General features: G+C 31.8%; 1 non-coding gene across 1 annotated transcript; it reads right to left on the bottom strand.

Moving 5' to 3' along the window:
- Positions 1 to 365: 365 nt before the first annotated feature.
- Positions 366 to 472, bottom strand: LOC125175815 (U6 spliceosomal RNA). The gene has a single exon (XR_007155990.1). It is a non-coding gene; the product is annotated as a U6 spliceosomal RNA (small nuclear RNA).
- Between the last annotated feature and the right edge of the window lie 7,580 nt (positions 473 to 8,052).

Genomic DNA, 8,052 nt, shown 5'->3' with positions numbered 1-8,052 from the left:
GGAGCCTGCTTCAGATTCTGTGTCTCCCTCTCTCTCTGCCCCTCCCCTGCTTGTGCTCTGTCTCTCTCTCCTTCAAAAATAAATACACATTAAAACATTTTTTTAAAAAATACAGTAAGACTATTGAAGGTTTCATATTTGCTTTACCGCCCACATTTGGCTGTCCTACTGTAGACATGAATTGGGCTTTTTCAGACTTGCATCATGAAGATAGTGCTTTGTGGTAAATGAGGTTTTTATAATGTAAGTAAGGTTTCATAATGATGAAATATGGGGTGTAAGTAGTAAGAAGACAATTTAGATGTTGAAGGGTCTTAACTTTTAAGTAGGGGATAGGATGTTGAAAGATGAATGTAGAGGACAATAAAAGGATGATAGGATTGATAAAGTGTGGGTGTCTTCCTTATGCAGGGCCATGCTAATCTTCTCTGTATCATTCCAATTTTAGTATATTTGCTGCTGAAGTGAGCACAGGATGAGAAGGCTTAAAACTTTATTGCTATACATAAATGATGATGAGTAAATAAAAAATTATACTTTCTTCATGATGAAATTATTTAACATTACGATATTTTATTTCTTTCCACATTGATCAATAGATTAAATGTAATCCCTATTACAGTAATAGGAAGATTTTACTGAGGACCTCAACAATTTACCCGAGAAATTTTATAGATGTGTAAAGTTCATGAATAATTATTATCACAAAATAATAGTAAAAACAATATAGTCCTATCGGTGACATTAACCATGAACCAGTATTGAAAGTTCAGTACTAGATAAATGTACATATAAGAAATTGTAATATGGCAAAAGTGACACCACATGTCAGTGGGAAACAGATGAATTTTTACTAAATCATTTGGGAAAAAAAGTTATCATTTAGGACAAAAATTATTTACAGAAAACTAGGGCTAAACATTTATGCTATGTTATATACAAAACATACACCCCACTGACTGTCAAAATGTGAAGGAAAAAACTGTTAGTGTAATCAAAGAAAATTCAGACAATTAATTATTACGTAAGGATAGAGATTCATATATTAAACAAATCCACAAAGAATATATCATAAGTAAAATCATGAACTTGACTACATACATACAAAATAGGAATTTCTGTTCAAAGACAGCTTTCTTGAGTAAGAGTACGGTAACAGTATGAGAAAACATTTGTGCCATATAAATCTGAAAATGAATTACTCTTTGGAAAATAAAAGTTGTCCTCCATATACCCAAAGTAAATATTACAAAATTAGGAATATTAAATAAACAGGAAATCCACTAGTGGGAAAATCTGTAGAGCTGGTAAGTCCATTGCTATTTTAGGAAATGAATGTTTTATATATTGCTTGCAAGTCTCTAGAACAATATAGCCATTCTGGAGGTCAACCTCAGAAGAATGTAATGAACTAAGGCAAATATTCACTCTAGGATTGAGTAACTCATCCTGCACATATATGAATGGAAATGCTTGCCCTCGTCCACAAGGAACATTTGTGGAGATTTTCCTTTTATGTAGTTTTGTGACATTGATTATTGGAAATAATGTGCATCCCCGCAGTGGGAGGAAGCAGGTAAAATGTGATTAATGCATACAAAGCAACACTCTTAGCAATTATAAGCGGTTAATTTATAAAAAGTGCAACATGGTTGGAGTACATAATTGTACATACATTACATAATGCTATGTAACATAATGCTTAGTGAAAAAATGAAAAATGTTTTCCAACATATAAAGTAAAATTTTAAATCCTATATATTTAAAATGATACGGACATATTGTAAAATATTTATCAAACACATTGAAGTATATACTTTGGAGAAGAGAGAAACAGTAATGTGATCAACAGGAAATTAATAAAAGAAAACTGGTAGAGCATACTTGCACAGTCAATGGTAGTATAACATTAATGTACATGTTTGACATCTAAATAAAGAAACCTATGATACATACATAATTTTTACTAATTTTGGCTTCAGTTTCTAGACAAAACTGTACTTTCTGTCTTTGCCTTGTGTGTAGAATATTGTATTTCTAGAGAACTTTACAAGGATTTATGTACATTTGAACTAAAATTGTAGATTTTCTGAAGAGCACTATATTAGTAAGAACATAATTTACAAGTTTTCTTGTTATGCAAGTAAGTTATTTTTCTTGCCTCATAGCTACATTACAAGTCTTGTTTGGCTTCTTTGTAACTTTGAAACAATATGAATAAAATTTCAATACTATTCAAGAAGAATAGTATGAAGGCTCAGTCGGTTGAGCATCCGACTCTTGATTTTGGTTCAGGTCATGATCGCAGGGTCCTGGGATGGACCCCCACATTGGGCTCTGTGCTGACAGTGTGGAGTCTGCTTGGGATTCTCTCTCTCTCTCTCTCTCTCTCTCTCTCTCTGTCGCTCTCTGCCCCTCTCCTCTGCACACACACACACACACACACACACTCTCTCTCTCTCTCTCTCTCTCTCTGTCTGTCTGTCTCTCTCTGAAAATGAAATAAATCTAAAAAAAAAGTACTTTCCCTTTGATGTTTCATTTAACAATAAGAGTCTGAGGCAGAAAGTGCAAGAAGCATATCCCGTGATTTCATATTTAATTCAAATTCTTTTTAATCCTTAGTCTTGTAACAGTTCCCTGAAAAAACAGTGGATTTATTATGAATTCAACAAATCAGTATCTTTGCGAACACTAGTTTCTATTGTACTCCTAATAGTTTTAAGTTGTTCCTACCAATAGAAATATGATTTTAATTAAGCATAAACTATATTTTCTTCTCTAGAATTAATAAAATTTAACTATATTTATATTGGTGGATTTCATTGTAAAGTTAATATTTAGAAATATTCCACTACGTGTTTTTCACTTAGTTTGACCCTGAATAATGCAAGCTAACTAGCACTTTTCTTTTCCACTTTCAAATTGCTTTTTCTCTTGTCTAGAACTTGAATTTAGAAATGGCAGAATCTCAATAGAGGTAGAGGGTAATTTCCCACAAGACCTGGCTAATTTATAGCTTTCAACACACCAATGACCCCTACAATTTGGCAGTTGCTTCATTAATTCCTCTACACCTGCTCCATTTATCTTGCAAAAAAAAAAAAAAGACAGATAAAAGACACAATCCTCTTTCACTGCAGCTATTTGCGAAGAAAAGTCCTTCATGTCTTTCTGAAGTAAATTGTAACCTGCATTATGGAGAACAAAACGACGGTAGCGTCAGATGAATGTTCCCAGTTTGTCACTGGGATGAAGAAGGAAAGTTTGAACAGCCACATATTTTTGGAAGAAGTTTTTTTCTGCTCTTTGAAATGTTATGGCCATTCAAAGACTTCAGTTTTCACCAGGATCTGCCATCTGAGTCATAAAATTTTGGAATTAAAAAAATAAAAATAAAAATAGTCTGAGATATTTTTAAAAATAATGTGTTCTTATAGTTAATGATAAATTATATAGGCTATCTCTTTCTCTCTCTCTCTATCATTTATCATCTCTCATCTGTATCATCTATGTATCAAATGAAAAAGACCATTTTAAGCTACCTATATTTAATACATTTATAAGAACAAGCATTTTATTTCCATGGAATATAAATGGTAATGTGAGTACTTCTAGCAGCATGGAAAATGTACTTTCATCAACAAGGAGTTGCATTGATTAAAAATAAAACATTTTAGTGTCAAACTTAGGAAAGCATCTATGTAACTGGTTGACTAACCAAGCACTTTTTTCCTTTTTTTTTTTTGCAGTTTTTTCTATCGTTATGGATTTCATAAAAACAAATATAATTTGTATTTTTGTTCCTCTTTTAAGGTAAATGGTTTGAATTCTTGGTGTCTAGCAGGTGACGACATTTTAAAAAATAATATAATTCATAAAATATACTAAGGAAAGCTTTTGAGAATTTGCATTATTAACATATATAAAAGGTAGATATACACTTGAATTAGATATGGGTTCCCTCTTCAGTATTTCTATTTTCTATTATAAATTATTGAGGGTTGGTGATCACTGCAAAGACTGGACGTTTAATTCTTTGGTAAGATCCCCATGCCACTATTGCCAGGAGAAAGGTTTAACTTACACAGAACTACTTCTATTCTTGTGTTACCTGTATGTATCAAATATGGAGCTCACAAATTCACACCATTGTTATCAACAGAGGCTGAATAAGAACAGAATAGTAAATCATATCACCTCTATAGTCGTCAAAATGGGAACAACTGAAAATCATGCTACACGTGATACAGCCTTGCGGTGTTTATATAGTCAGTCATATTATTTAGTTATAAGAATTATAACATAAAACATAATGTTTCAGATGCCAAAAATATTTATGGCATATGTGACTTAAAAAATAACCCATCAACAAGTATTAGTAAATAACATAAGAAAATATTTAAACGTAGCATATATAGGCATGTCTAGATACTGCATTACTCTCTCTTTACTTTTTATTAATTCAAACTTACTTCCTAATTCAAATTAAAATATACTTCTAACTGTGGTGGATATCAACAGAAATGGAAATCTGAGAATTCTCCTTCTTTCATATGCGAAGTATAATAAGACATTGATACAACTGCTGGCAAGATGGTGTAACACTTTGTGATTTAGATTTATGTGGGACTGGGATCCTTCTTTAGAAATAATTACAACTGGGTTTATAATTATTTATAAAATAATGAACATTTAATGTAGTTCTTTCAAAATGCCATTTACTACTTAAGGTCATTTCTATTAAAATGTTCATAAAATTATTTTTGGCTACAAGAAAGTATACACTTGGCTAATAAATTTCATTTTTTTCTATTTGGAAGTCACTTTAAATATAACAATTGTACAAAGAAAAGTAAAATTTAAAACAAATAAACAACTCCTCCAGGAACATTGAGCTACTAGTGGACCAGAATCATGATTAAAATGCATAATCTAGAACAATGACTAGAATCTCAGTGTATTAATTACCTATTACTGTGTAGCAAATTATCCCCATACTTAATGGTTGATATCTGGAAGGCAAAACTTCCTTTCTTCCATTTGAGAATTTTCTCAATATTTCTTGACACTTAAAAGTTCTATATGTAATTAGTTCTATATGTAATTAGTTCTATATGTAATATGAATTCTGTATGTAATTAGTTCTATATGTAATATGTAGTTCTATATGTAATTAGTTCTATATGTAATATGAATTCTATATGTAATTAGTTCTATATGTAATATGTAATTCTTTTCTTTTTTTTAGAGTATCTAATTTCTTCTTGCCTCATTTTGTTTGACCTGTTCATGCCTGTGTGTGTGTGTGTGTGTGTGTGTGTGTGTGTGTGTGTCTGAGTGCTTGTGTTCCTTGTGTATTTTGAAATTTTTATGTGACAGTTCATAGGATCTTCTAAAGGGATGTTTGCCTATAAGATGGTATAAACATTGTCAATGAGTTAGCTTTTTATTGTTCACAGTTCTTAGCTAGTCTCACATTAACAGCTAAGTTCTAGGCTCTGAATCACATAAAAGGTTCATTTCTGGGCTTATACAAACAAGAGACCAAGATCTGGTCTTGGGTTTTACCTAAAGTTATTGGACACTTCATTTCCAAATTTAAACATTGGAGAGTAATTATCTCTGCCAAGTTAGAAACAAGTCCACAGACTCTGTTTATTAGGATTATGAAGTTGGACCACAATAGTTTTCTATAATATTTTATATTATAAGTTATAATATTTTAGGCTCAACTCTTCAGGGACTTTCCTTTTACAGACCACAAAGATGTTTGTTTCTTGTACTAACCTGTATCTGTCTGCCTATCTTTTATCTATCTGTCATCTGTCATCTATCATATCTATCTATCTATCTATCTATCATCTATCAATCATCAACTGATTGATCAATCTTCTCATTTTTTAAGGTATTTCCCCCTAGACGATAGAGATCTTCTTTCAAGAAAAGAAGATTTGTAGAAGGACTTATAATAAAGAAGTCACTTGAGGTAAGTAAACATTCACTATTCTGAAAAATATTTGTGGGTTTACATGGACTAGGTATGGGGATTAACATACTAGAAAATCTCTTGCCTATCCTGCTATGTCCAACAGCATGGATGGACCTTGAGTATATTATGCTAAGTGTAATAAGCAGATATATAAAGGCAAGTACTGTATAATATCTCTTATATGTAGAATATAAAAGGCTTAACTCATAGAAACCAAAGACTAGAATGCTGGTTACCAGGAGCTAGGGGTTTGGGGAAATGAGGAGATATTGGTCAAAGGGTATAAACTTCCAATCATAAAATGAGTCAGTTTGGGGGATCTAGCATTTAGCATCATAGTTACAGTTAACAATACTGTATTAAACACTTGAAAGTTTCTTCTTTTAAAAGTTAATTTATTTATTTTTGAGAGAGAGAGAGAGAGAGAGAGAGAGCAAGTGGGACAGTGGCAGAGAGAGGGAGACAGAGAATCCCAAGCAGGCTCCGCACTATCTGTGTAGAGCCTGGCCTGGGGCTGGAACACATGAACCCTGAGATCATGACCTGAGCCAAAACCAAGAGTTGGACACTTAACCACCTGAGCCACCTGGGCTCCCCTATACTTGAAAGTTTCTCAGAGAGTAAATCTTAAGTGTTCTCTCTATAGAAAATAAATGGTAATTATGTGAGATGATGTAACTATATTAAAACTACTATGGTAATCATTATGCATGATGTAAGTATATCAAATCAACACATTGTACACCTTAAAGTCACACAATATTGTAAGTAAATTATATTTCAATAAAGCTGAGAAAAAAGAAAATTTCTGTCCTTAAGAGTTTTTTTTTTTCAGGTTTATTTTTCCAGAACTAAATAGTGGTTTTCCAATACATTTTGGGATAATAAAATTTGTTAAATAGAATAAAAATTACTACACCCACAGGTGACTAAACTAGGATATTTTGAACAACTGATTAAAAATTGACTTTTTTGGGGCGCCTGGGCGGCGCAGTCGGTTAAGCGTCCGACTTCAACCAGGTCACGATCTTGCGGTCCGTGAGTTCGAGCCCCGCATCAGGCTCTGGGCTGATGGCTCAGAGCCTGGAGCCTGTTTCCGATTCTGTGTCTCCCTCTCTCTCTGCCCCTCCCCCGTTCATGCTCTGTCTCTCTCTGTCCCAAAAATAAATAAACGTTGAAAAAATTGACTTTTTTGGTTTGTATTTTCTTTATTTCATACAATGGAGATTAGTTAATGGACATACTAATCATGAGTTTGGCAAAAGCCATTTCAGACTAAGCCATCATCAGATTTTTTTTTCTTAGAAAATTCAACAATTTTTCAAGGCACTAATACAATCATTACCTTAAAAATTCTCTCAAATATATTTGTTGCATTCTGAGTCATATTGGATTACTAGTATCATCTAAACATTCTTCAATGTATACAATTAAGTTATGGGACTATATGTTACTCCTTATAAATAGTTTAATGATAAAAATGGTAGAAGAAGAAGGTTGAGTACATTATACATTAAAGTGCCTCATGGATGGCTGCCAACATACATTCTATTTCTATAAAGTATAGTGCAATAATTTAATGAAATCTATAAATGTTACAAAATAATTTTCGTGAGAAAATATATCTAATATGCTGATATCTAAATTAGCTGTGATAAGATAGAAAATTCTAATTTAAGAAATGCTTAGCAAGTTCATGAGCTTGAATAAATTCATTTTGAATCTAAAAATATAGAATGTAATGTTAAAATGGTATGATGTTATCCAAGAGGTTATTCCTCAGGAGTAGGAAACATTTTTCTATCCTTTTTACTCACAATTTTAAACTTACATAGCATTATAAAATCCTTACTAAAAAAAAAAAATCCTTACTAAATTATAAACTTACATACCAACATGGAAAACATTTTCAACTTATAAAATGATAAAAGAGTTAATTTATTTAATAAAAATTTAAAAATAAAATTTGGGTTAAAAATGGCAATAATCAAAATAAAAACTAGAAAAAACCAGAAACCATTTTTTCATGCTAAAAAAGAGAGACAGGGATAATTGCATCT

The sequence above is a fragment of the Prionailurus viverrinus genome, chromosome C2 (genome assembly GCF_022837055.1).
Source record: "Prionailurus viverrinus isolate Anna chromosome C2, UM_Priviv_1.0, whole genome shotgun sequence".
In the NCBI taxonomy this organism is placed as follows: domain Eukaryota; kingdom Metazoa; phylum Chordata; class Mammalia; order Carnivora; family Felidae; genus Prionailurus; species Prionailurus viverrinus.
This window is presented reverse-complemented; position numbering and strand designations above follow the sequence as displayed.